The 26,892-nt window shown below is 39.3% G+C and overlaps 1 protein-coding gene and 1 non-coding gene across 2 annotated transcripts in view; one reads left to right on the top strand and one right to left on the bottom strand.

Annotated features, from left to right (window-relative positions):
- PRDM10 (PR/SET domain 10) overlaps positions 1-26,892 on the bottom strand; it is a 125,048-nt gene that overhangs the window by 85,194 nt on the left and 12,962 nt on the right. The gene's annotated exons all lie outside the window — the stretch shown is intronic.
- TRNAR-UCU (transfer RNA arginine (anticodon UCU)) lies at positions 4,803-4,875 on the top strand. The gene has a single exon. It is a non-coding gene; the product is annotated as a tRNA-Arg (tRNA).

Here is a 26,892-nt window from a genome sequence, read left to right as displayed (position 1 = left end):
GGATTGGGATCATCACAGCTGAAGTCTGCTGACCAGAAATGACTGCAAGGAACACAAAAGGGGAAATTGCCATGAGGAATGGGGCTGTCTGGACTGGAGGACCCAAGTTGGCCTCATGGACTTGGAGAAATTGTCTAAAACTTTATTGGCCACGCAGCTATGCAGGATCTTAGTTCCCCCACCAGGGACTGAACCCGTGTGTCCCCTGCAGTGGAAGGGCTGAAAGCGCAGAGTCCTAACCAATGGACCGCCAGGGAATTCCCTAGATCTAAAACTTTAGAGTGCACAAATGTTACAGGTAGACACCACCCCAGAGATTTTGTTATTCAGAAGGTTTGGAATGAGCCTCAGGAATCTGCCTTTTATATAAATGTTTCAATTAATTATTAAATTTGCACACAGTAGAATTCTCTCCCTTCAGTATACAAGTACTGAATATGTACTGTCTACCAGTCACTGTTCTAAACAATGAGGATGGAATGCAGAACCAAAACAAAGCCCCTGCTCTCATGGAGCTTACGTTCTAGTGGAGGCAACAGACGAAAATTGATAAATAAATGAGATGATTTCAGGTAATGATCAGTGCTATGAAGAAAACAAAGCAGAAAAATGCAAAGGGGAGGAGAATGCTGGCAATTTAAATAAAGGTGTCAAAGAAATCCTTTCTAAGATGCTAACATTTGAGCTGAGACTTGATTGATGAAAAAAGCCCACCGTGCTAAGATCTTGGAGAACATTCCAGTCTGAGACCAGCAGATGTAAAGGCATGAGGGGAAAAAAAAAAGAAAAAAGCATGCACCTATTCATTCATTCTTCCACAGAATAAATATTCATTGAATGCTTGTGATATGCCAGGCACTGTCCTAGGTGCTTTGAGATTTGTCAATTAACATTATAGACAAAAGGAAAAACACAACACATAAAAATCCCTGCCTTTATGGAGAGCTTTCACTCTAACACACTGAAAAACATAAGAAAGCCTGAGTTGCTAGGACACAGGGCAAGAAATACAGTGATTCAAGAAAACTTGGGGAAACATGCAAGGGTCAGATCATATATTGCTTTGAAGGCTAGAGTATGGGAGTTGTTATTGTATTTTAAGTGCAATTTAAAGTAGTTAGAGGTTTTAAGCAAAAGTATGATACAATGTTTTGTTTTTAAAGATAACTCAGGCTGCTCTAGGAAGCTTATCATGTTGGCTGAGGGGATGAGAAATGGGAGACAAGGAGGATAGTAAGGGTCTGCTGCAATATGGTCTAAGCAAGAAATGATGGTGACCTTGACTAAAACAGGAGTAGTGTAAATGGGGGAAATGTATGGATACCAAATATATTTTTGAGGTAAAGCCAAAGAACTTGCAAATGAATAAGAGAATGGGTGAGAGTTGGCATTTCTAGTGATGACAAGAGAGTGATCAAGACCGATGCCTAAAGTTGAGACTCGAGTGACCTAGTAAATGTGGATGGCTTAACTGAGGAGAGACCTGGTTAGAAAATTAAGAGTTCTATTATAGTCATGTCAATTTTGAAATATCTTTTAGAAATACAGTTGGACATACTGCAGAAGCAGTTGGAATTCAAGGAGAGATCTGGGCTGCAATACAATTTTAGAATTCATCAGATTATACATTGTATTTCTTTTTTTTCTTTTATTGGAGCATAGTTGATTTACAATGTTGTGTTAGTTTCAGGTGTACAGCAAAGTGACTCAGTTATACATATACATATATCTTACTCTTTTAGATTCGATTCCCATATACGTCATTACAGAGTATTGAGTAGAGTTCCCTGTGCTATACAGTAGGTTCCTATTAGTTATCTATTTTATATATAGTAGTGTATATGTAAATCTCCCAATCTCCCAATGTATCCCTCCCCCCTATAAACTGTATTTCTTTTTTTTTTTTAATAAATTTATTTATTTATTTATTTTTTGACTGCGTTGGGTCTTCGTGGCTGTGCATGGGCTTTCTCTATTTGCAGCGAGCGGGGGCTACTCTTTGTTGCGGTGCGCGGGCTTCTTATTGCAGTGGCTTCTCTTTGTTGCAGAGCACAGGCTCTAGGCACGCAGCTGCAGTAGTTGTGGCACGTGGCTTCAGTAGTTGTGGCTCGTGGGCTCTAGAGTGCAGCCTCAGTAGTTGTGACGCACGGGCTTAGTTGCTCCGTGGCATGTGGGATCTTCCCGGACCAGGGCTCGAACCTGTGTCCCCTGCATTGGCAGGCGGATTCTTAACCACTGCACCACCAGGGAAGTCCCTAAATTGTATTTCAATACATAGGATTACATGAAGTCTAATTAGATGAGATCATTTAATGAGGATTAGATGAAGGAGAGAGTGTTTATAGAGAAGACGAGAGGGTCCAGGATTAAGCTCTTGGGAGCTGCTGAGTTTAGAGATGAGAGACAGGAGAGGAACCAACCAAAGAGACCATGAAGGCCAGTAAAACAGGAGAACAGAGGAGGGTGGTGTCTGAGAAGCCAAGGGAAGAGAGGGCTTGAAGAAGGCTGCAGTCATCAGCTGCAGCTAATGATGCTGAGAGGTAAAGAAAGATAAAGACAGATAACCTGTGGGCCTGGAAAGATGGAGGGGGAAATACCTGGTTATTTGTCAATAGCAGCTTCAGGGGAGGGTTAGGAAACTTAGTAGGAATTGTCTGAAGAAAGAGTGGGAGGTGAAGAGTGATATCTGTTGCCAATAGTATAGCAGATAAGATAGGCCAATAAAAACAACTAAAATGCTGTACATGCTCTCCATAAAACACTTTTTTTTAATGCACCACAGAGCTGGCAACAGAGTGAGGACTCTACAAAGGTTAAAACCAAAGTCCGTGAGTAAAAAGGGAAAGCTCATCATTACGGAAGAAAACAAACTAATAAGAGAAAAAGGAATGCTGGAAAAAGAAGAGAGATCATTTGGCAGGAACCATAACAACTATTAAATTTTTTCAAGCAAGAATGATCAATGGATGATAAACCTTAATGGATGAAAATTTGATGGTTTGATATCAACGTGGTCTTGAAATAGCTCTACAAAAGATACTTATTAACTACAATGGAAAAAAGAATAACTTTACAGTGGAGAAAGTTGGCAGATACCATCATTGTGATCAAAGTTACTATACTCAGGGATAGGACCCCCGAGACCGAGTGCCTCTGCATGTGATGCCCTGGGAAGGACACGACTTCGGCAATATGGCTGCCAGAAGTTCTTAACTCAACTCTAGATATAAGGAAACCATGGGCAAACCCAAACTGAGGGATATTCTACAAAATAACTGGCCTATACTCACCTTTAAAATGTTAATGCCATGGGCTTTCCTGGTGCCATATATGGCAGCTGTGACTGTGACCTTATTTAGAAATAGGGACTTTGCAGATATGATGAGTTAAGATGAGGTCACACTAGATGGATATGTTGGGCCCTAACCCAATGACTGGTGTCCTTAAAAGAAGAGAAAATAGGGAATTCCCTGGTGGTCCAGTGGTTAGGACTCTGTGCTTTCACTGCTGAGGGCGTGGGTTCAGTCCCTGGTCGGGGAACTAAGATCCCGAAAGCCGCGTGGTGCGCGGCCAGAAAAAAAAAAAGAAAAGAGAATAGAGATACAGACACACAGGGGAGGATATATGAAGACGGGGCAGAGATGGTGCATCTACAAGCCAAGGAAAACCAAAGATTGCCAGCAACCACCAAGGGCTTGAAGAGAAGGATTCTTCCCTAGAACCTTCAGAGGGACCATTGCCCCACCAACACCATCATCTCAGACATCTAGCCTCCAGAACTGTGAGAGAATGAATTTCTATTATTTTAAGCCAGCTAGTTTGTGGTACTTTGTTATGACAGCCACAGGAAACTAAGACAACATTATAAAGTAAGGAAGAAACTATAAGGGCACAAGATCGTGTATGTGTAGGGCATCTCCATGTGGATGGCTGAGATTATGAGCATTTATGAGATAGGAACATTTTGAGGGTTTTTTTGTTTGTTTTTGCTGAGAAGGTTGGCTTTTTAAAATTTATCTTACTGAACTGTAGTTGATTTATAATGTCGTGTTGTACAGCAAAGTGATTCAGTTAGATGTATATATACATTCTTTAAAAAAATTTTTTGTATCTTCTTAATTGAAGTATAGTTGATTTATAATATTGTGTTAGTTTCAGGTGTACAGCACAGTGATTCAGTTATATATATATATATATATATATATATATATATATACACACACACACACACATATATATATATATGTATAGTCCTTTTCAGATTCTTTTCCCTTATAGGTTATTACAAAATATTGAGGGACTTCCCTGGTGGCGCAATGGTTGAGTCCGCCTGCCAGTGCAGGGGACATGGGTTCGAGCCCTGGTCCGGGAAGATCCCACATGCCGCAGAGCAACTAAGCCCGCGTGCCACAACTACTGAGCCTGCGCTCTGGAGCCCGCGAGCCACAACCACTGAGCCCGCGTGCCACAACTACTGAAGCCTGTGCGCCTAGAGCCTGTGCTCTGCAACAAGAGAAGCCACCGCAATGAGAAGCCTGTGCACCACAACGAAGAGTAGCCCCCCCTTACCGCTACTAGGGAAAGCCCGTGGGCAGCAAAGAAGACCCAACACAGCCAAAAAAATATATATATATATTGAGTATAGTTCCCTGTGCTATACAGTAGTTCCTTGTTGGTTGTATGTTTTTTAAGATGTGAAATGAAAAAGCCAAGGAATTGAGCAGATAATTATATTAAAATATGATTTTTATATAAAATCGGACACACTTAATTATGGAGTGGAAAATACAAGCAGGTTTTTATCCCTGGCGGTCCAGTGGTTAGGACTCTGCGTTTCTACTGCAGGGGGCCCAGGTTCGATCCCTGGTCGGGGAACTAAAAATCTCCCAAGCCATGCGGTGAGGTCAAAAAAAAAAAAAAAATCAGCTTTTTAAGAAAAATAGATAAGATGGCTGCAGAAGAACTAGCTGTTATGGGGTATCTGCTTTTGTTTGTGTCCCAGACTCCCAGAGATCTTAAGTCACAAGAGTGGATATACCATCTTCAGTTCAAACAGCTAGAGCCACAGATGTTGGAGAAAGAACTGCAAAGGAGGTGATGTCCAGCAGAAGTTAATAAGCAGCGAGAAAAGCAGCAGGAAGACCCTGAGTCAAACTGCATCTTTCTCCCTGAAATACAGTCAAGGAAAAAGAAAATATATGAAATTGAAAAATACTTCCTTAAAGAAAAAAAAAGGAAAAGAAAAGTACTTCCCATCAAACATCATTCCTTCAAGAAAACATTTTTATGAATATGGCTCAGTTTGAAAAATTTGGACCACAACTTAGGTTTCAGTATGAGGGAATCTGTGTAAGCAAGAACGATTATGAATATAATGAGTTTGCTATGGTTCCTCCTATGTGTAGTGATCTCATCTAGGGGTAATCATTGTGAAAATAGTCTTCTCTCAGAAATATAATGTCAGCAGATATCTGAGAATTAATACTAAAGAGAAACTTTAGCATTGAAGGAATGTTGGAAAGCTTCTAGGCAAAGCAAATCTCCTTAAGCGTAAAAAAATTCATACTGGAGGAAAAACTCATGAACATAATGAGTGTGGAAAAACCTTTAGCCTGAAGCAATACCTCAGAGATCATGAGAAAATGTGTCCTGGAGACTGTGCATTCAAGCATGTGCTGATTGGACTCAAGTGTTCTTTCTCTCTCTCTCTCTTTCAAGTGTTCTCTTTTTTTAAAAAAATAGATTTATTTAATTTATTTATTTATTGGCTATGTTGCGTCTTCCGTGGCTGTGCGCGGGCTTTCTCTAGTTGCCGAGGGCTTCTCATTGCGGTGGCTTCTCTTGTTGCGGAGCACAGGCTCCAGGCACGCAGGCTTCTGTAGTTGTGGCGCACGGGCTTAGTTGCTCTGTAGCATGTGGGATCTTCCCAGACCAGGGCTGGAACCTGTATCCCCTGCACTGGCAGGCGGATGCTTAACCAGTGCGCCACCAGGAGAGTCCCTCAAGTGTTCTCTTGAATCTCATCCCTCACTCTACATTTCAGAATCCATACAAGGAGGAAATCATATAAAAGTGATAAAGGTGGAAAAGACTTCCGCTGTCATAGAAAAAGCTCACACACATCATTATAAGGAGAAGGAAAGCTTGTACTCACATGTCATTTCTCATTAGAAATCAAAGAAGGCATGCTGGAGGGACGCTGTGCATCTAAAGAAAGAGGGCAACCCCCGCACCAATAGCAAATCACATCTCACAGAGCATGAGAATATCCATACTGGAAACAGCCTCCTGAGTGTAATCAATGTGGAAATGTCTTTACCTAGATGCAATGCCTCATTACGGATCAAAACATCCATACTGGAAAGAAACTCCCTGAATGTAATGAATGTGGAAAATCTGCAGACAAAAGGGGAAACTTCAGTATTCATCAAATCCATGCAAGAGAGAAATCTTATCAATGTAGTAGGTATGAGAAAGCTTTTATTCAGAAGTCAAGCCTTATTAGATGCTAGCGAGGTCTTACTGGAGATAAACCCTATGCATGGGAGGAAGGTGAGAAGGTATTCAATGGCAAGTGAAAATTCTCATTTGAGAGATGCCCTATAAATACAGTGAATGTGCAAAAACCTTCAAGCAGAAACCATGCTTCATTAAATATTACAACATTCGTATAGATGAGACACCCTATGAATGTATTAAGGGTGGAAAAGTCCCTGGAATCCTACTGCTTATTGTATGTGAAGAACCCATCCAGGTAATAAACGTGAATGTAAAATGTGTGGAGAAGCCTACTCTCTACGCATGAGAACCAATGCGGAATGGAATGTCCATTAACAGGTGAATGGGTAAATGTATTGTGGTATATCTGCACAATGGAGTGCTACCCAGCAATAAAAAGAAATAAACTATTGGGCTTCCCTGGTGTTGCAGTGGTTAAGAATCCATCTGCCAATGCAGGGGACACGGGTTCGAGCCCTGGTCCAGGAAGATCCCACATGCCACAGAGCAACTAAGCCCGCGAGCCACAACTACCGAGCCCATGTGCCACAACTACTGAAGCCCGCGTGCCTAGAGCCCGTGCTCCGCAACAAGAGAAGCCATCGCAATGAAAAGCCCGCGCACGGCAACGAAGAGTAGCCCCCACTCGCCGCAACTAGAGAAAGCCCGCGCGCAGCGACCAAGACCCAACGCAACCAAAAATAAATAAATTTACATTAAAAAAAGAAATAAGCTATTGATACATGCCATCATGTAAATTCATCTCAAAATAATTATGCTGAGTAAAATAAGCCAGACCAAAAAATAAAAAAAGAGAGAGAGAGAGAGTACATACTTCATGATTCCATTTATATAAAATTCTAGACAAAGTCAAACTAACGTGTAGTGATTGGAAGCAGATCTGATTGCCTGTGGGGGAGGGAGGAGGGAGAGGGATTACAAAGGTGCAGAAGGAAACTTTTGAAGGTATGTTCACTTTCTTGACTATGGTGATGGATTCATGGATGTGTACATTTTTCACAGCTGATTAAGGTGCCCACTTTAAACATGTGCAGCTTAATGTCACTTATACCTCAGGAAGGCTGTTCGGATTGTTTTGGGGATTTCTGACAGTTATAGTAAGTCAAGAAATTTTTTTTAATTGATTATGAATTCGAAAAGGAGAATTTAATCTCCATTTGTTTATAATATGATTAGGATTTACCAAAGTCTCTTAGGTTTTTTGGGTAAACATAATATAAACAAAAAATACTAAAAGACTTAAACATAACAATGAAACAATAAAAGTGTTCTAAGACGATCTAATTCATTATATGTGCCATCTCTTCTAGGAACATTGGCAACCTTCTTCACCAAGACTGGAAACCAAGGAGCTGTAATGGGGGAAAACATCTATAATGGAGACAATAGGCATATTTTAGTTGCATGTAAATAAAAACTTTGGCTATATATACCACAAACAAAGTCAATAAACAATATATTAAAATTTTTGCTATACAGAGCACAAAAAGTAATATCTTATAAATTTGTAAGAAAGGGCAAACAACCCAAAAGTAAAATAGACAAGGTGTATTAAAATTTCAAGGCAGACAAGCAAATCCAAATGTCCAAAACTATATAAAACATACTCAAACTTTAAGCATCAGGAAAATGGAAATTAATTATTAGATATTACTTTATTTTCTAAAATATTTATTTATTTATTTGGCTGCGCTGGGTCTTAGTTGTGCGGGATCTTCGTTGCGGCATGCATGCGGTATCTAGTTCCCTGGGTTAGGGTAATGTGGGGAGGGCATGGGGGGGAGAAGGGGAGGAGAATGCCAAGCAAAAAAAGCAAAAATACCAAAAAAACAAACAAAAAAACCCCTACAACATTAAAAACATAAAATCCAGGATATCATAGCATCATATTTGTGGATTTATATAAAATAATCTATGTGTATAAAAATATATAAAGACATTAAAAACTAAAATACAAATTTAGCAAGTATTCAATAGATAAAAGAGTACTCATTGTTAGTTTTCTAAAACATAATCAAAGAGAACTGCTCTTCTTAAATATCTGTTTTAAAACACAGACAATATCTGTATTAGTTTTCTAGGAGCAAATTACCATAAACTGGATGGCTTGAAACAATAGACATCTATTCTCTCACAGTTCTGGTGGCTAGAAGTTTAAAGACAAGGTACTGGCAAGGTTATGTTCATTCTGAAGGCCCTGGGAAAGAATCCTTCCTTGCCCTATCCCAGCTTCTGCTGGTGGCTGGCAATCCTTGACATTCCTTGGCCTGTAGTGTCATCACTCCAATTTCTGCCTCTGCCATCACATGACTGTCTTCCCTCTGCCTGTATGCGTGTGTCTCCAAATCACCTTCGCCTGAGAGGACAGCAGTCACTGGATTTAGGGCTCACCTTAACTTGATTACATCAGCAAATAAGGTCAATATTCACAGGTACCAAAAGTTAGGACTTTAACATATCTTTTCGGGGGACACAACTCAACCCACTATAGTATACAACTTATGATAATCAACTAAAACATTTCTATTAAAAGGAGAGAACAACAATGCCACATTTATTGCAAGTATTTAACACTGCCCTGGAAGCTCAAACCACTGCAATAACACAAAAAACAAAAACGAGATAATTATTCGAAAGGAGGAAAAAAGTCAGCATTATGTGCAGAAATCCAGAGCATATGTGTTGATATACAATTGGGTCTGTAAGAGAGTTTGAAATGGTGACCACACACACAATAATTAAATACAAATTAATAGTTTTCCTTAACAGTAACAAGAATCATAGGAAGCACCATAGAAAAATATGTAGGTATGGAAAGCCTGCTACGCACTTAGCTTTGTCCTTTAAGAAGTGAGAAGTGCGAGATGGCTCAGTTATTCAGAAGGATTTTCTGGATCCCGGGGCGAGGTTTCTGCTCCAGGCACACCTGACCTGCTTTACCATGTGGCCTGTGCTCTGCCCACTTGCCAAGGTTACTTCTGATCCTCTCTGCACTCCTCCCTCACAACAGGAAATACAGCTGGGCAATCTACAATTCTCCTTTCTCTGATCCCTCCTGTTTGGTTCCCAAGTGGTTTGTAGGTAGCAGCCCTGAAGCCCCCTCTGTGCTTTCACTTGTGGCTAAACCACTGGAGTTGCTGCCTTGCTGGTTGTTTATGAGAGAAGGTTACTTTCTAGGCAGAAGCCAAAGAGCTGTATTAAATGTAGACTGTTTTAAACAAAGCTGTGGTCTTTTGCCAACTTTTTCCTCCTGTTCATGATTTGGCTTCCCCTCTAGCTGAACGAGCATGGGAGAAAATGACAGAAGGACATGACCGTGGATAGAAGAGAAAGAGAAAGACAACTGCAGATTCTGATGGGAAAAGTAGTATTGGGGAGCAAAATGAAAAAAGAAACAAACAACAAAACCACCACCAACAACAACTTCACTAGAGTAAGCTAAGAAGATGTGAATGACCAGTTTTGGAAAAGCTCCTAGAAAACATTGAAGAAAATACTTTCTAAGAATTTTCACAATGAAACATTCAGAGCAACTTTTTGGTTTACTTAAAGCTTAATTTTAAAAAATAAATGCTGGGCAATTTCTATTTTGAGTTAAGCCCTTCTTTCTGTACCGCTTCAGCTTGCTGTGCCTTTCATGTGGATGGCACCTTTTGATCTAAGTGAGATTGCAAATATATTGGCCAACCAAACAGTTAACTGGGGTTAGTCTTCTGCTGAGTGGGAGAAAGGAAATGGAAAATTTTTTAGAAAACAAAATCCTATGCCAAATATAGCAAAGATTAAGATCCACAGAAACGTTGTTCTGAATATTGATGGGTAATCCATGAATAATCCTCAGAAATAGATATTGCTGATGCAAATCAGATGAAAAAAATTGGGGTGGATTTTTTCCAGCACATATGGCGACAAAGAAGAGTAGAGCAGCGTTACTGCCACCAGGGCCATGAATGCATAATTTTAAAGACTGAGAGGAAGCAAAGTGAGTCCCATTGGTTAGAGAAATAATCCTCTGTTAGTGAGGACAACGTCTCCCTATTAAAAATAGGAGACTGTAAGAAATGAGGGAAAAACTCCATTGTTTTTAATGCCAACCATGATGTGTGGATTTTAAGTTGTTTAAGCTTTTTGCTCCTTCTCAGTAAATATTAACAAGAGACGGGTCCTGCATAGATTTAAATTTAAGTAAGACCTTTCCTGCTCCTTCCCAGTGTTTTTTATTTACTCTACTCCTGTGGTCATGGAATGTAAATATTCTCTTAACTTCTCTTTCTTATAGTATTAAAATAACCACCCGAGAGCTTGAGAATTAAGCAGGATTCTTTCCCCTCAAGGCTGCTTTCAAATTCTAGGCTGGCAGCAAATTTCTTTTCATTTCGGTCTAGACAAAATCAAATTTTTTTTTACGTTTAAAATTTTTTATTTCCTCACCAGGAAGAAACATGAATCACTAGTACCTACAAATGCAGTCACTGCTGGTGACTAGGTTTCTAGAAAAAATACTTTTTAATTTTGTTTGTTCACACAAAAGTCACACACATGGAAGCGTCTCAACTATTCAGATTGTGTTCATGCCCTAGTTAATCAGCCCACTCACATGTCAGTTGTTGGAAAGTGTTCCTCCAGGTTAGAAAAGGAAAATAAGACCCTGGCTTTTAGTCTTGAGACTATGAATCCCTCTAAAAACTTTTAGGCAAAGTACCATGTTCAACTTCTTATGTGCATTTCTCTGAGGGGAGATTTCATAGTTTCCAGCGCATTCCAGGGAGTCCAGGATCCCATAAAGACCAATAATCACTCCTTTATAACAGTTACTGAAAACCAAGGGGCTTTTATAATGCATTCCATACACTTTCTTAATTGGTTACATCAGTGCTTCCCAAATTTTAATTCACATACAGATCATGTAGGGATCCTGTTTAAAATGCAGATCGTAATTCAGAAGTTCTGGGGTAGGCTCTGAGACTCTGTATTTCTAACAGATGCTGTTCCCGCTGGTCCGTGGACCACACTATAAGTAACAGCAAAAAATACGACGCACCCTAAGAGTACCCTATGCAGAGCTCAGAAAATTTCACCCATTAAGATGATTCTAATACTGTGTTTATCAATATACCCTAATGTCTGATGAAGACTGGAGAGTAAACACTTACAGCATTGACTTTTGCCATACTTGGAATAAAGAATATATTCACGAGATGATGAAAAGTAACACCCTCCCCGCTATTGAGAGGTCTGAATCTGATTTCGCGGTGTCATACATCATGGGAGCTCTCTGATTGAATTCCCTATTTTTGTGTTTCTTCCATCACCCCAGTCCATAGAATCGGTTCACAGAGTTTCATAAGATGCTGTCTGTTCCCGCAGTGCAGACATGGATGTAAATTGAGGATGCTCCTTTAAAAAAAAAAGTCGTTGTTTTGTTATCTTCAAGACTGAAATATTACCCTCTCTTTTTTTCATCCTCAGGCATATAAAGCCTTGTTACAAACAAGTTTAGAAATAAGCAAAACAAATACATTTTATTATTCCAGTGGGGACAGGATTATCGCTTTCTCATACATTCACCTTACTTTTATTCTCCTCTGCGTCTTATGATTGCCTCACCCACGATTATCCAGTTACCTATCTGGAAGTTTTACCAATACCTGAAACTTAACACAGGAAATTTAACCACTCTCCTTTCTTATTCATATGTATCTTCCATGACCCAAACAACTTGTGATCAAAACCAAAAGATTTTGTTTGACTCTATGTCAAGCTCCATACTTAATCACTTACCAAATCCTATTAAATCATCCTCTCTCTTGTTTCCTAAAACAATATCGAGGATTTCAAATGGGAAAGAAAATGAAGAACTATGCCAGTTTTTTTCCCTCCAGCCCTAACTAAAAACTGCAGCCTCGTCTCTGAGATCTGAGGGGGAAAGACAGCAGCAAAGAGGAAGAGAAGGTGCCAGAGAAGGAAAAGGTGGCACAAAGTGTGTTCCAATCGTTTACACGCCATTTTAAGTGGAGAGCAGGACAAAAGCCATTTTAAAAATAGTGCCGTGTAATGTAAATGGTTAATAACTTGGGCTCTGCTGTCACACCTACTTCCAACACTGTTTCTAAGCATTCTTACACCCCACTTTCCTCATCTATAATATGAGGATAACCTTGAGGGTTGTTTTCCAAATTATCCATCCTCCTTCTTCCTTATTAACAAAATTTTATTTAATGATCTCACAGCCTCCTTTGCAACTAGAGGTGATGATAAGACATAGTTCTGACCAAAAAGATGTTGATGGAGGTCCTTGAGAAGAGATATTCATTGTCCTTTCTCTCTGGGAGGCAGATGCAATGTCTGGAGAAGTGTCAGTGATACTATTACCATGAAAATGAAAGACATATGCTGAGAAGAGTGAAGAAAGAAGATAGGATTCTTAGTGATGTCATTGAGTAACACATAAAACTTGACTGGGCTCTTTATTAAATGGAAGAAAAAAAAAGAGTGGATATATGTATACGTATAACTGATTCACTTTGCTGTACACCTGAAACTAACACAACATTGTAAATCAACTATACTCCAATAAAATTTTTTTTCCAATAAAATTTTGAAAAAATAAAAAATAAAACAAATTTTTAAAAATGGAAGAAGAAAAAAAACCAACCTGACTTCTTAAACTCTTGTAAAAGTGTTCTCTGTTATATGTAACACAATCCTGATACACTATTTCACAGACTTATTGAGAATATTATTAAGTGTGATAATGAATATAAAAATGGTTCACACAGGGTGTAGCACATAGTAAGCATACAATAAATGTTAGTAGTTATTATTGGCATTATGTTTATTATTATTATTATCGATATTATTATTATTCCCCATGGCTTCTTCATTCTTCCCCATCTCTAGCACAAATTTTTTTGCATTCTACTTTATTTCCACACCGTCAGCCAAATCAAGACACTTATTATGTTGCATCTGGATAATAACCAACCCACCAAGTGTTTTAGTTGTATCTTGAAAGATAAATTGTTTTCACTAGGCAGAGAGAAGGGATGAGGGCCTTATTGGTGAGGGAGACAATGGTGTCAACACAGGTGGTGAGGTTGGGAAGCAGAGGATAGCAGAAACTCCATGCATTTCTGGAGGATTAATGTGGGATCAGGTAGAAAGAGAGATTGGAGCCGGATTGTCAAGGGTTTTCTATGACTGGCAAAGAGCAGACCAAGGAATTTGTAGTATATTTTCCTGTGAAAATTTTAGGGAACTGTTTGGTTTGGTTTTGACACAGGAACTAATACAATTAAAGAAGTGAGAAGAGTTCCTTCTTTTGCTTACTTGGCTGGCGTTTAGTTTGCTCAATTATCACATGAGGAAGTTAAAACAGATGCTCTCAAAGACCTGTGAATATTCTAGAAGTCTAAGATTCATTGGAAACTTCGAGAATATTCTAATATCTAAGCTTGAGTTCAGAGCCTCCATTTCAATATTAGCCCTGACTTATTCATTTATTCTTTCTTGCAACGAAGTTAATTTATGTTGCGCATTTTGAGTCTGAGGACATTTGCTGCTACCTCAAATCTCACTGGAAGCCAACTTCAATTATCCATAACCATCAGAAAAATCTTCCTCATAAACTTCAAGAATCTCTAGCAGCAACCCTTGGTCCACCCAGTTTTCACACCCCTCTGGCAACTAGCTTCAGTACCAGTGAACTCCATCTCTGCCCTCCCCATCCTTTTACAGCTCACACGTGATGCTAGATCCCAAGGTAAGTGGAATATTAACTTACAAATCAAATGCAATATAATAGTGCAAATGGTTTACTACCTAAAAAATATATTGTGCTTGTTTTTAAAAATAAGTTTACTATTTTTAAGTTATAGTACAATGCCAATTATAAAAGAAAATAGATGAAATATTTTTTAAAAGGAAGTAATAACACCACCACCCAAAGGAAAAGGTGTTAACTTTGGGGGTGGTGGGTCTTGCTTTGCCAGATTTTTTGGTGGCTTTTACATTGTTGTCATTATTTTTAATTTATACAACGTGATTTTATAGCAATGTTTTCCATGTTATTATATTGGCTTTATATGTAACTTTTTGATAGTTACATAATATTTTAAATTGATCATGAAATATTTCATACCAAAAGATATAAGGAATAATAGAATGAAAATCCATGTATCCTCACAGAGCTTAAGAAATAAACCATTGAAGATAAAGAAGATGTGGTATATACATATACAATGGAATACTACTCAGCCATAAAAAAGAACAAAATAATGCCATTTGCAGCAACATGGAGGCAACTAGAGATTATCATACTGAGTGAAGTAAGTCAGGGGCTTCCCTGGTGGTGCAGTGGTTAAGAATCCACCTGCCAATGCAGAGGACACGGGTTCAAGCCCTGGTCCGGGAAGATCCCACATGCTGCGGAGCAACTAAGCCTGTGCACCACAACTACTGAGCCTGCTCTCTAGAGCCTGTGAGCCACAACTACTGAGCCCACACGCCACAACTACTGAAGCCCGCGCGCCTAGAGCCCATGCTCCGCAACAAGAGAAGCCACCTCAATGAGAAGCATGCGCACCGCAATGAAGAGTAGCCCCCACTCATCACAACTAGAGAGAGCCTGTGCACAGCAACAAAGACCCATCGCAGCCAAAAATTAAAAAAAAAACAAAACTGGTTGTGTTAATTAAAAAAAAAAAAGTGAAGTAAGTCAGAAAGAGAAAGACAAATACCATATGATATCACTTATATGTGGAATCTAAAATATGACAAAAATGAACCTATCTGCAAAACAGAAACAGAATCAGGGACATAGAGAATAGACTTGTGTTTATCAAGGGGAGGAGGTTGGGGGAAGTATGGATTGGGAGTTTGGGATTAGCAGATGCAAACTGGTGTATATAGAATGGATAAACAACAAGGTCCTACTGTATAGCACAGGGAACTACAGTCAATATCCTGTGATAAACCATAATGGAAAAGAGTATGAAAAAGAATGTATATATATGTATAACTGAGTCACTTTGCTGTACAGCAGTAATTAACACATTAAATAAATCAACTGTACTTCAATAAATAAATTAATAAATTTAAATAAACCATTGAACAACAATACAATATCTGATGACCTGTTATTGGAAAGAAAGGACAACATAAGGCAATGGACAATTACCATTAAAATGCTGAAACAAAACAAGTAGGAGGCAGTCATTTAAAAGTAAGTCTAAGAAACTGAGGACAAGATGCTTTCTTGAAGATAAAATCTCTCCCACAACATGATGATAACATGGTAACAGCAGTCACTTCTATCAAAGGCAGAATAAAAAACAACAGGGAACTCATTTTTCATTGAAGGCCCTTCTGTATCTTTCCTACTGACTTCTGAATACCAGTCAGCTATTCAAAAACACTAAATATTTTTAAAGCCTAAATAATAAAAAAGTTACCTCTTCTATCGGATATAAAACCTATGTCCCCTTTAATTTGCTATTTCATGCCTAACGATATGGTCAAGAGTTATAAAAATATGCATTCGTAAATCTAGAAGAAATGAACATGAGCACCCAAGAGAGAAGTCAATGAAGTCAGTAAAACTGAGGAGAAAAAACCAATGCAAGAAAAAATAAGACTGAGCTTCAGAATAAGGAGTGCTTCCATCTGTTATATAAAACTGTTATATAAAAACTATGTTCCTTATGAATTTGCTTTTTCATTCCTAATGAAATGACCCCAAATTAAAATATATCTTGTTAAATCTAGAAGTGAGGAAAAGAAGCACCCCACAGATAAGTTGAGTCCGCAAAACTGAGGGGGTAAAATATGACTAAAAACCAGGTCAAGCTTCGTGATAGTGAGAGGTGGTCCAGAATTTGGGAGGAAAGCTCAATCTGTATTTAATTTTCACAGTGACTTCCATTTACAGGGTGCTTGACGGACTCAGAAAAAACTTATGATTTCATATTTAAAAGCCACAATTTAATTCCCTGTACTATTTTCCCAGAGAAGCAGCTTAGCATAATGGTTGATAGCACAGTTTTGAGCTGGCCTAAATCACTTCGAATCATGGTTCTGTCACTTATTAGCTATGCACACTTGGATAAATGCTTCAATTTCCTCATCCAGAAAATGGGAAAAATAATAGTACCTATCTGATATAGTTCTTGTAAAGATCAAATGAGGTAGCACAGTACTAAATTGCTTAGGACAGTATATGGCACATAGTAAAGAGTCAATAAATGTTTATATGTGTTTATAAATGTGACAGTATTTTAATTAAGCGTTACCAGTGTTAATATAAACTTTGTTGCTTTAAAAACCAATTTGTGAAAAATATATTCAATGATTTTTATTATTCATTTGCATTTGATTAAACTCGATAAGTATAAGCTATTGGAATAATGTACAAAAGTTTTTTAGTTTTAGAATGACTACAACCTGCTGCTCTGGAAAAAGGAAGCTCCCTCGTTACACAGTGCCATGTATACGCTCCTCCAGGACTTTTCTCAAGTGTAAATAAATGCAAAGTGTTTAAAGAAAGGAAAATTGAAAGTGGAGGGAATTCCCTGGCAGACCAGTGGTTAGGACTCCATGCTTCCACTGCAAGGAGCGCGGATTCGATCCCTGGTTGGGGAACTAAGATCCCGCAAAGCTGCTAGGCACAGCCAAAAAAAAAAAAAATTAAAAGTGGAATTCTATGATTTGTGAATTATATTCCAATAAAGCTGCTGTCAAATTTGCTACACATTTTTCCTAGGTTTTTTGGGGTCCGTGGTTTAGTTTTTAAATAATGCCTATCAGTATAGAATTAAAGGGTTTAATACTTGATTCTATTATAATGTCAATTTGCTTATGTGGGTGGTCACACATAATAGATAGGATATTTTGATGGTAAAACCATTACTATATCATTAAATTTACAAATGTATATACTAATCTGAAATTGGCTAAATTTTAAGATTCTCTCGGTGGTCTTAAATCATCCATTTCCTAGAACAGCATTTAGGGTACTGCTGACCCCAATGTGGTTTGTAAAGCATGTACCATCTTTAGTATCTTATGGAGAACTTTCATTTATGTTTTCTTTCCTTTATTTACTTATTTTTGTTTTCCTAAGAAAATAATTAGCAGTTCAAGTTTAAATGACCATTAAATCCTTTCAAATTACATTTCACTAAACCGTCTAATGTTAGGAAACTTAGCACCCTTGCTATTTCTTTACGAATTTCTTCCACTTTGAGAGGTGGGCACTTCTGCGATTTTAAAATAAAAATTTGGCCTTAAAAAAATTTAACTTTACAAATTTCTTCCACTTTGAGAGGTGGGCACTTCTGCGATTTCAAAATAAAAATTTGGCCTTAAAAAAATTTAAGACACAGAGAAAGACTAATATTATATAATATCACTTATATGTGGAAACTAAAAAATAATACAAAACAGAAAAGGACTCACAAACATAGAAAACAAACTCAAGGTTACCAAAGGGAGGGATAAATTAGGAGTTTGGGATTAACAGATACACATGACTATATATAAAATAAACAAGGGTTTACTGTTGTATAGCACAGGGAACATAAATTCAATATCTTGTAATAACCTATAATGGAAAAGAACTGGAAAATATATATATATAAATATATATCACTGAATCACTTTTCTGTACACCTGAAACTAACACAATATTGTAAATCAACTAAACTTCAATTTAAAAAAATTTAAGACACAGGTTGAAAGAATCAGTGGTTTCACTCTGAAGGGAAGAAGAAATAGTGACATTTATTTACCATTCTTATACCTCCTCTGTTATGAAGAAAGAATTCCTAGGAATTAGTAGAAGTCTCCCTTGAAGCCTTATAGAATTAATAGAGCTCTTAAAAGGCCAAAACAACTATCATCTACCGCGCAGTATTTACTGAGCACTGCTTTACGTCCAGGCCTGCCGCAGGTGCTGGGAGATGTAAGGAGAGTGACTAAGAGGTCCTTTCAGGTAAGGCAGAGAAGGAAAGAGAATAGTGAGAAGTCCACCTGCAAGTACCAGAGCCAGGATACAAATGGTCTTTTATAACCTCCTAAAGAATATGGATTTTTTCCTGCAGCAATTGACAGTCTTAAAATATATTTTTTTTCTTTTGGCCATACCATAAATCAGTGGGCATCTTTAAATGCACTGCCATGCATGGTGCTACCTTTGCCATATTTGCAACACCATGAATCTAATCAAATGAAAAAAGTCACTATTTCCCTTTGAATAAAAAGATGTGTTTTAAAAGAAAGTACAAGAGACAGCATGGAAAATGGGCTTCACAGAGGAGATATGGATGGAGGATGACCATTGGGAGACAGACTGCAATAGTCCAGGTGAGATAAGATGAAAGTCTGATGTTACAAGACGTCCTGCTAAGGGCTGCAGGGAACAGAAGCTGAGCAAGACACGGCCGCTGCCTCGAAGGATGAATGAAGAAAAATGCCAAACTCCATGCTCATTTACCCCAACATGAGGCTCCTGGAGCCAGTGATGTAGAAAGCTATGAATAAGAGCAGATGGACTTTTATGAAAATCCTGCTGAAGGTAGAGATTATAGAAAGCAGTAATTCTTGCTTGATCCGTTCAATTGGAGTATGTTGTCTCCCTTGTCTTTAGGTAATCAATTTCTACACCCTGCTGTTTGTGTTTTGACCGACCATACAGAACAAGGTAACGGGAACAATGCAGTCAGCAGTTGCCTGGACGTGTTATCGGATGTGATTTCAGTAACTAACTACTCGCTGACTCAGAGACAAGAGGAAAGCAAAAATCTCTCCCAGTTCTGTGGACAGCCAAGTGATTACAAGACTGTCAAAGTTCACAAGGATGGGCACCCAGCTTGCTCATTTGCTGTGTCATCCGTTAAGCAGGACCGAAGTTCCATTCTAAATGGAAAGAAATACGTGAGTCATGTAAATCATTTTCAGGGCTAGGTGTCCAGGACCAGGTGGCAAAAAAACCAGACACCTTTCCTGCCCCGAGGCCCCATTACTCACCTGACGTCTCCAGTGGCTCCATAGAGGGAGCCAAGAGCAAAGCTACTGCAGCACCTCCCCCATCTCTGCTGGAGAAAACAGACACCCAGCACAGAGCCTTGTCCCACAGTAGAAAAAGGATGGGATGTGGAATCAGATATGGCTGAATGCTGGCTTTGTCAAGGCTGTGTGACTTCCTGCAAGTCAGTTAAGCTCTTTCAGCCTCAGATTTCCCACCTATAAAATAGTGCTTACGATATGACCACACATATCTCTGCAAAATAATATATTTACAACACCTGGCACTCTCATACTTTGCTGGGAGGAATGTAAAATGGTGCCACCTCTTTGGAAAACAGTTTGGCAGTTTCTTAAAAAGTTAAACATCAATTTACCATACAGCCCAGCGATTCTACTCCTAGGCATCTACCCAAGAGAAATGAAAACATATGTCCACACAAAGACTGATGTGTGAATGTTCATAGCAGCATTATTCATGAGTGAGCCACAAAAACGTTATGCTAAGTGAAAGAAGCCAGATGAAAAAGATCACATATATTATGAGTCCATTTACATGAGGAAAGGCAAACCCAGAAAAGACAAATCTACAGACTTCCAGCAGGTTAGAGTTGCCTAGGGCTGAGGGAGCAGGGAGGGGAAGAGACTGCAAATGGGCAGGAGGGATCTTTCTGGGGTGATGGAAATGCTCTGAAATTGGATTGTGGTGATGGATGCATGACTCTGTAAATTTACTAAAAGTCACTGAACACACACTGAAAAATGGTGGAATTTTATGATATCTAAATATCTAATATCTAAATCAGACCTCAATAAAGCTGTTTTTAGAAACCCACCAGACATGTAGTAGATACTCAATACTACAGCAAATCACTAACATTTAATAAGCATTTACTGGTAAGCAACTTTAAACACATTACGTGCCGTAGCTCAATTTAACTCATTTATTTCTAAGGCGTATTTCTTAGTTTCAGTCTTTCAAATACCACTTTCACTATTTTTTCCATATTCACTTACCATCAACACCAATTATCAACCAAATATTGTTCTTTAAACAAAATTACTTACATAAAACTTAGAGAAATTCATTTCAAAATAAAACACTATATCCCTATGGTAAATGCAAAATCAGTATCATTTGTCATAAATAAAACGTACTGTGAAAATAAACACAAGGAAAACCAAATGATCTTAGTTTGTAGACACATGTTGTTACCTAAGGAAGGCTTGCTCTCTCTGCTTGAAAAAGGAGACTGAACAAGTTAGCCAGGTGATTTATACCAGCACAAACGGAGAATTTCGCTTTGATGTAATCAGAACCCGAGACTGGGATCCCAGGCTGAGAACAAAGAAGGTTTTCTTGTGTCCCCACCGTCAATAGAGTTGAAAACAATTGAGGCCAGATACCTTCTTAGGTTATCAGAGGCGGAGGCGGCTGAGCCTCAAAAAGAGCAGATGCCTGGATAGAGGGGCGGGGGAGGGGTTGAGGACCTTCAGTCCTGACTCCTGACTTGGTCAGGAATTCTGCCTCCCCTGAGGCACGAGGGGGCCTGAGAGAATCACTCTCAGGGACCACAGAACAGTAAGGAAGGAGGTGGCGTCCATCCACTGGAGGTCGGAACCCGTCTTGACCTGGAGCTGCGACCCCAGCAAGGAGTGTGGAGACAGAGGCTTTGGAGGAGCCTTGGTGCACCCCTCCCAAGCCCCACACCCACAGAGTGACGAGTACATGGAATGGGAGCTGAGGGCAGTTGAGGCAGTCAAGCCAGAGTGACCCTCCGATGCCAGGGAACCTCGCAGGGCCTACTGAAGAATGCGTCCTCACGCTAATGGGAGAATCAGAATTTAAGACGCCCAGAACAAGGGGACCTCAACAGCCAAGAATGTCAGCCAGAGAGGCAACTGAGCCAAAGAGGATCCGACATCGTTTAGGGAGGAGACATTTTTCCCTCTTCCTTCTTTCCCAAAATCATGGGAGAAAGCGATTCCACTGAGCATGGCAGAAGGGAAAAAAGAAAACATTTCAGGTTTGTACCTCGCTTGATTCAGATTGTTCAATAAACTGGGTAGAGAAGGATTAAAACAACTTAAAAAGATCTCACTTTCACACGCTGCCATCCAACTGCTGCCTAGACTGTGACGTCTAAAATCATCTCTGGTTCCTCCTACAGTTTAGAAAACACTGCTCAAGGGAAAGTGAAGAGCTGCCTTCAGCCCCACCTGCAATCCACCTGGGATGCTGAAAACGTGATAGGATGATACCTAAACAGCTTCTCCACCCCATCTTTATCAACCTCGGTCTGTCTTTTCCAAGCTATGGAGTCCATAAAATTTAGTAACATTACATCCTTGACCAAAGTGACTGTTTTTCTCTCACTGTCCCCCCCCTCTTTCTATTTCTCTCACTTGTTCTATTTTCCTTCCCTCTTACTGATTTCCAGTTCTTGAGTTTCCTTGGTCAGCAAGGGAGAATCACTCTCCACTGGTGGGTCTTATGGTCAAATGAGAACCAGGACACCATGGGAGGCAGAATGTTGGGGAACAAAAACTCCTGCCTGCAATGGCCAGGGTTTGAGTTCAGGTCCTGCCGTATTGTCTATACTAGTTTACATTCTGAGCATCAGTGCACAAGGGTTTTCTTTTCCCCACATCCTCACTAACACTTGTTATTTCTTGTGTTTTTGATGACTGCCATTCTGACAGGTGTGAGACTGTATCTCCTTGTGGTTTTTATTTGCATTTCCCTGATAAGTGGTATTCAGCATCTTTTCAAGTACCTGTTGGCCATTTGTATGTCTTCTTTGGAAAACACTGTGAGTTTTTTAAAAAGTAAAGTAGTGCTATGTGTTGTTCATGAATATATACACATGAAGGGAGAGAACTTCAAATGTGTGGGAAAACACATTAAACTCATGCTAATGGGGAGAAAGGGGCCATGGGACTGGGGAAGGGTACCCAGGGGCTGAAAGAAATAGTCAAGGCAAATATAACAAGTTAGGAACAACTGTTCAATCTGGGTGGTAGGCACATGAATGTTTACTATACTGTATATACTGTGTTTTTGTCTTTTGAAAAAAAATTTTGCTTAAAAAATGTTTCTGCTCAGTGTTGAAAATCTGGAGAAAACAGAAAAGGGTAAACGCAATGACAATAATAAAAACCCAACATTCATGGGTATATGTACCTCCCATCTTTTTTATTCATTTATGCATACAAATGCACTTAAACACAATTGGATCGTTCTGTTTTGTGGTACCTAAGTTGCCTGCTGGCAGCTGGGTTGGATGGCCTAGGTGTCAAACAGCAGGCCTTACAAAAATGAAACATTCCCTCCACCCTTTTATTATTGAAGCTTCTGGTTTATAAAACTGCTCTTTACGAAAGATCTGTTGTGTAGAGCGTAAATATTTAATTTAATCCACATCACTTAGGCCTGCCTGGTGTTTGTTTTTCATTTATATTTTACTGTGTTACATAATGCCAAATTCATCTGCCAATTCACTCCATTCAGTTTTTTTAAAAAAGTAAAATAGTTTTTTGGTATTGTATAGATACCAAGTGTTCAGGTGATCAGCTAAAGTTCTTTTTTATCTACTTGGTTTAGAATTGTTTATGTGTCTTCCTTCTACCCCAGTAATATCAGTAGATGAGGGTATGTTTTTTTTCTCTTCACCCTTTCACTTTTCAACCACCTACTTCTTTGAGTTTGAACCAAACTCAGGAGTTGGTTAAGGTTTGAATACTCAACCAGTCAGGAAATCTGGATTTGGTCTCTAATAGCTAAAAAAGTCACCTGAAAGTCTAAAACTGCACTGTCCAGTGTAAGTAGCCACTAGGCATATGTGGCTCTTTAAGTTTAAATTTATTAAAACTGAATAAAATTTAAAATTCAGTTCCTCCATTACAGGAGGCACATGTCCAAGTGTTCAGTAGTCACGTGTGGTTGGTGGCTTCCACGCTGGACAGCCCAGGTCTAGAACACGTCCGTACCTCGGAAAGAACTGTTGGACGGTGCTGGTCTAGATCATGTGCCAGCAGTTATGTCATTTCCTGCACTTTCCAAATTCCCCATCTTCATCTTCCTAACTTTGAAAAGCTTCTGCAGGTGCAACTCTGGATGACGAAACTGTGGGTAAGACATGAATGATGAAGTAAAAACTAGCTAATTAGAGTCCTCTTCACTCTTCCCTAGGGACCACTATTTCTCATAAGCTACTCAGGCTTCTGTCCTGGTCTCCATCTTTGAGTTGTTGTAAGATTTTCAGATAAAGATCTTACCAAGAGGGCTTCCCTGGTGGCGCAGTGGTTGAGAATCTGCCTGCCAATGCAGGGGACACGGGTTCGAGCCCTGGTCTGGGAAGATCCCACATGCCGCAGAGCGACTAGGCCCGTGAGCCACAATTGCTGAGCCTGCGCGTCTGGAGCCTGTGCTCCGCAACAAGAGAGGCCGCGATAGTGAGAGGCCCGCGCACCGCGATGAAGAGTGGCCCCCGCTTGCCGCAACTAGAGAAAGCCCTCGCACAGAAACGAAGACCCAACACAGCCATAAATAAATAAATAATTTAAAAAAAAAAAAGATCTTACCAAGAGACAGAGGTAGATCCACGCACCCAAGGCTCCTTATTATGTTTATTTATGAAAGAAAGTTTGAGGATTTGAGGCAAATGTAATCGGTAATCCAGTTTTGTCCTTAGACAAACTTCTAGTCACTGCTTCCTTCTTGGAAGGCAGACTAACAGTCAACTAATAAAGGGTGGAGAGCAGGAAATTGGCTAATATGCATCCAGTGACTCCATAAGGTCAATAAGTGGTCACAGCTCAGAACGGCTCTTATTTTTGTAGAGGACGTGCTCTATGGACAAATAAGGTGACAAGATAAAGTAGCACCTGTAAATCTTTGAACCGAGGAAAAATAGTTAGCAAATGAAATTTCTCGTGAATACACCTTTCCTAAACTTATGAGGCGATTTTTTCTTCAAATTCTCTCCATTGTTTCTGTGTACCTAGTGCACCGTGATTTAACTTTTCTTTGGTTTTTTTCTCCCTCTGTACTTCTGCATTTAGTTTTTACAGAAGTGTGCTCTACTGCTATTCTAGAGTGAGTCTATATACCACTTAACCCTTAAATCACCACATTTTATTAGAACACCTACAGAGTATTTATTATTTCAATTAATAAATGTATGTCCCAAATAGAACTACCATATGACCCAGCAATCCCACTACTGGGCATATACCCTGAGAAAACCATAGTTCAAAAAGAGTCATGTACCAAAATGTTCATTGCAGCTCTATTTACAATAGCCAGGACATGGAAGCAACCTAAGTGTCCATCATCGGATGAATGGATAAAGAAGATGTGGCACATATATACAATGGAATATTACTCAGCCATAAAAAGAAATGAAATGGAGGTATTTGTAATGAGGTGGATGGAGTTAGAGTCTGTCATACAGAGTGAAGTAAGTCAGAAAGAGAAAAACAAATACAGTATGCTAACACATATATATGGAATCTAAGGAAAAAAAAAAAAAGGCCATGAAGAACCTAGTGGCAAGACGGGAATAAAGACACAGACCTACTAGAGAATGGACTTGAGGATATGGGGAGGGGGAAGGGTGAGATGTGACAGAGTGAGAGAGTGTCATGGACATATATACACTACCAAATGTACAATAGATAGCTAGTGGGAAGCAGCCGCATAGCACAGGGAGATCAGCTCGGTGCTTTGTGACCAGCTAGAGGGGTGGGATAGGGAGGGTGGGAGGGAGGGAGATGCAAGAGGGAAGAGCTATGGGAACATATGTATATGTATAACTGATTCACTTTGTTATAAAGCAGAAACTAACACACCATTGTAAAGCAATTATACTTCAATAAAGATGTTAAAAAAAAAAAAAACTACAATGAGATATCATCTCACACCGGTCAGATTGGCCATCATCAAAAAATCTAGAAACAATAAATGCTGGAGAGGGTGTGGAGGAAAGGGAACACTCTTGCACTGTTGGTGGGAATGTAAATTGATACAGCCACTATGGAGAACAGTATGGAGGTTCCTTAAAAAACTACAAATAGAACTACCATACGACCCAGCAATCCCACTACTGGGCATATACCCTGAGAAAACCATAGTTCAGAAAGAGTCATGTACCAAAATGTTCATTGCAGCTCTATTTACAATAGCCAGGACATGGAAGCAACCTAAGTGTCCATCATCGGATGAATGGATAAAGAAGATGTGGCACATATATACAATGGAATACTACTCAGCCATAAAAAGAAATGAAATGGAGGTATTTGTAATGAGGTGGATGGAGTTAGAGTCTGTCATACAGAGTGAAGTAAGTCAGAAAGAGAAAAACAAATACAGTATGCTAACACATATATATGGAATCTAAGGAGAAAAAAAAAAAAGGCCATGAAGAACCTAGTGGCAAGACGGGAATAAAGACACAGACCTACTAGAGAATGGACTTGAGGATATGGGGAGGGGGAAGGGTGAGATGTGACAGAGTGAGAGAGTGTCATGGACATATATACACTACCAAATGTACAATAGATAGCTAGTGGGAAGCAGCCGCATAGCACAGGGAGATCAGCTCGGTGCTTTGTGACCACCTAGAGGGGTGGGATAGGGAGGGTGGGAGGGAGGGAGATGCAAGAGGGAAGAGATATGGGAACATATGTATATGTATAACTGATTCACTTTGTTATAAAGCAGAAACTAACACACCATTGTAAAGCAATTATACTTCAATAAAGATGTTTAAAAAAAAAATAAATAAATAAATGTATGTCCTTTTTGATAATTATCTTGAGGCATGAGTACCAAGTGGAAAACACTCAGAAAATTATGCAGAACTAAAAAAGCTTTCAGCCAATGACAAATGTACTCTTTAGGCATTATGCCATTTAAAATAATTACAAAGCAGCTTTCACAAAATACTCTCTTATGGAGAAGCCAGCTGAAAAAAGATAAATGTTAGTATAGAAACTCTGAAGGAAGCCAAACTAGGGGCTTCACCAGGGCTGGAGTGGGGAAGAACTTAGGTAAACAAGTGTCCTCCACCATGAGGCCTCTGTGGTTTCCAGGTCCCGCTTCTCTAGATGGAATTTGGGACCTGTGAGTAGGCATACCCCACCAGATCACAAATTGCTCCAGCACTGCAGAGGGAAAGAGGCAGTCACTAGGAAACCAAATCTCAAACCACTTAGGTCTTTACAGATGTGGTCAACACTTACAATTCTCCTTAGAAGCAAATAAGCAACCGTTCAGACTCTCCAAGGTGAGTTCAGTCTCATACTTGGAGACTTTCAGAGGGAAAGGCATACATCTGATGAGTTTTAATT

The sequence above is a fragment of the Eubalaena glacialis genome, chromosome 10 (assembly GCF_028564815.1).
Source record: "Eubalaena glacialis isolate mEubGla1 chromosome 10, mEubGla1.1.hap2.+ XY, whole genome shotgun sequence".
Lineage (NCBI taxonomy): Eukaryota > Metazoa > Chordata > Mammalia > Artiodactyla > Balaenidae > Eubalaena > Eubalaena glacialis.
The sequence above is the reverse complement of the archived record's forward strand: the minus strand, read 5'-3'. Positions and strand labels throughout refer to the sequence as shown.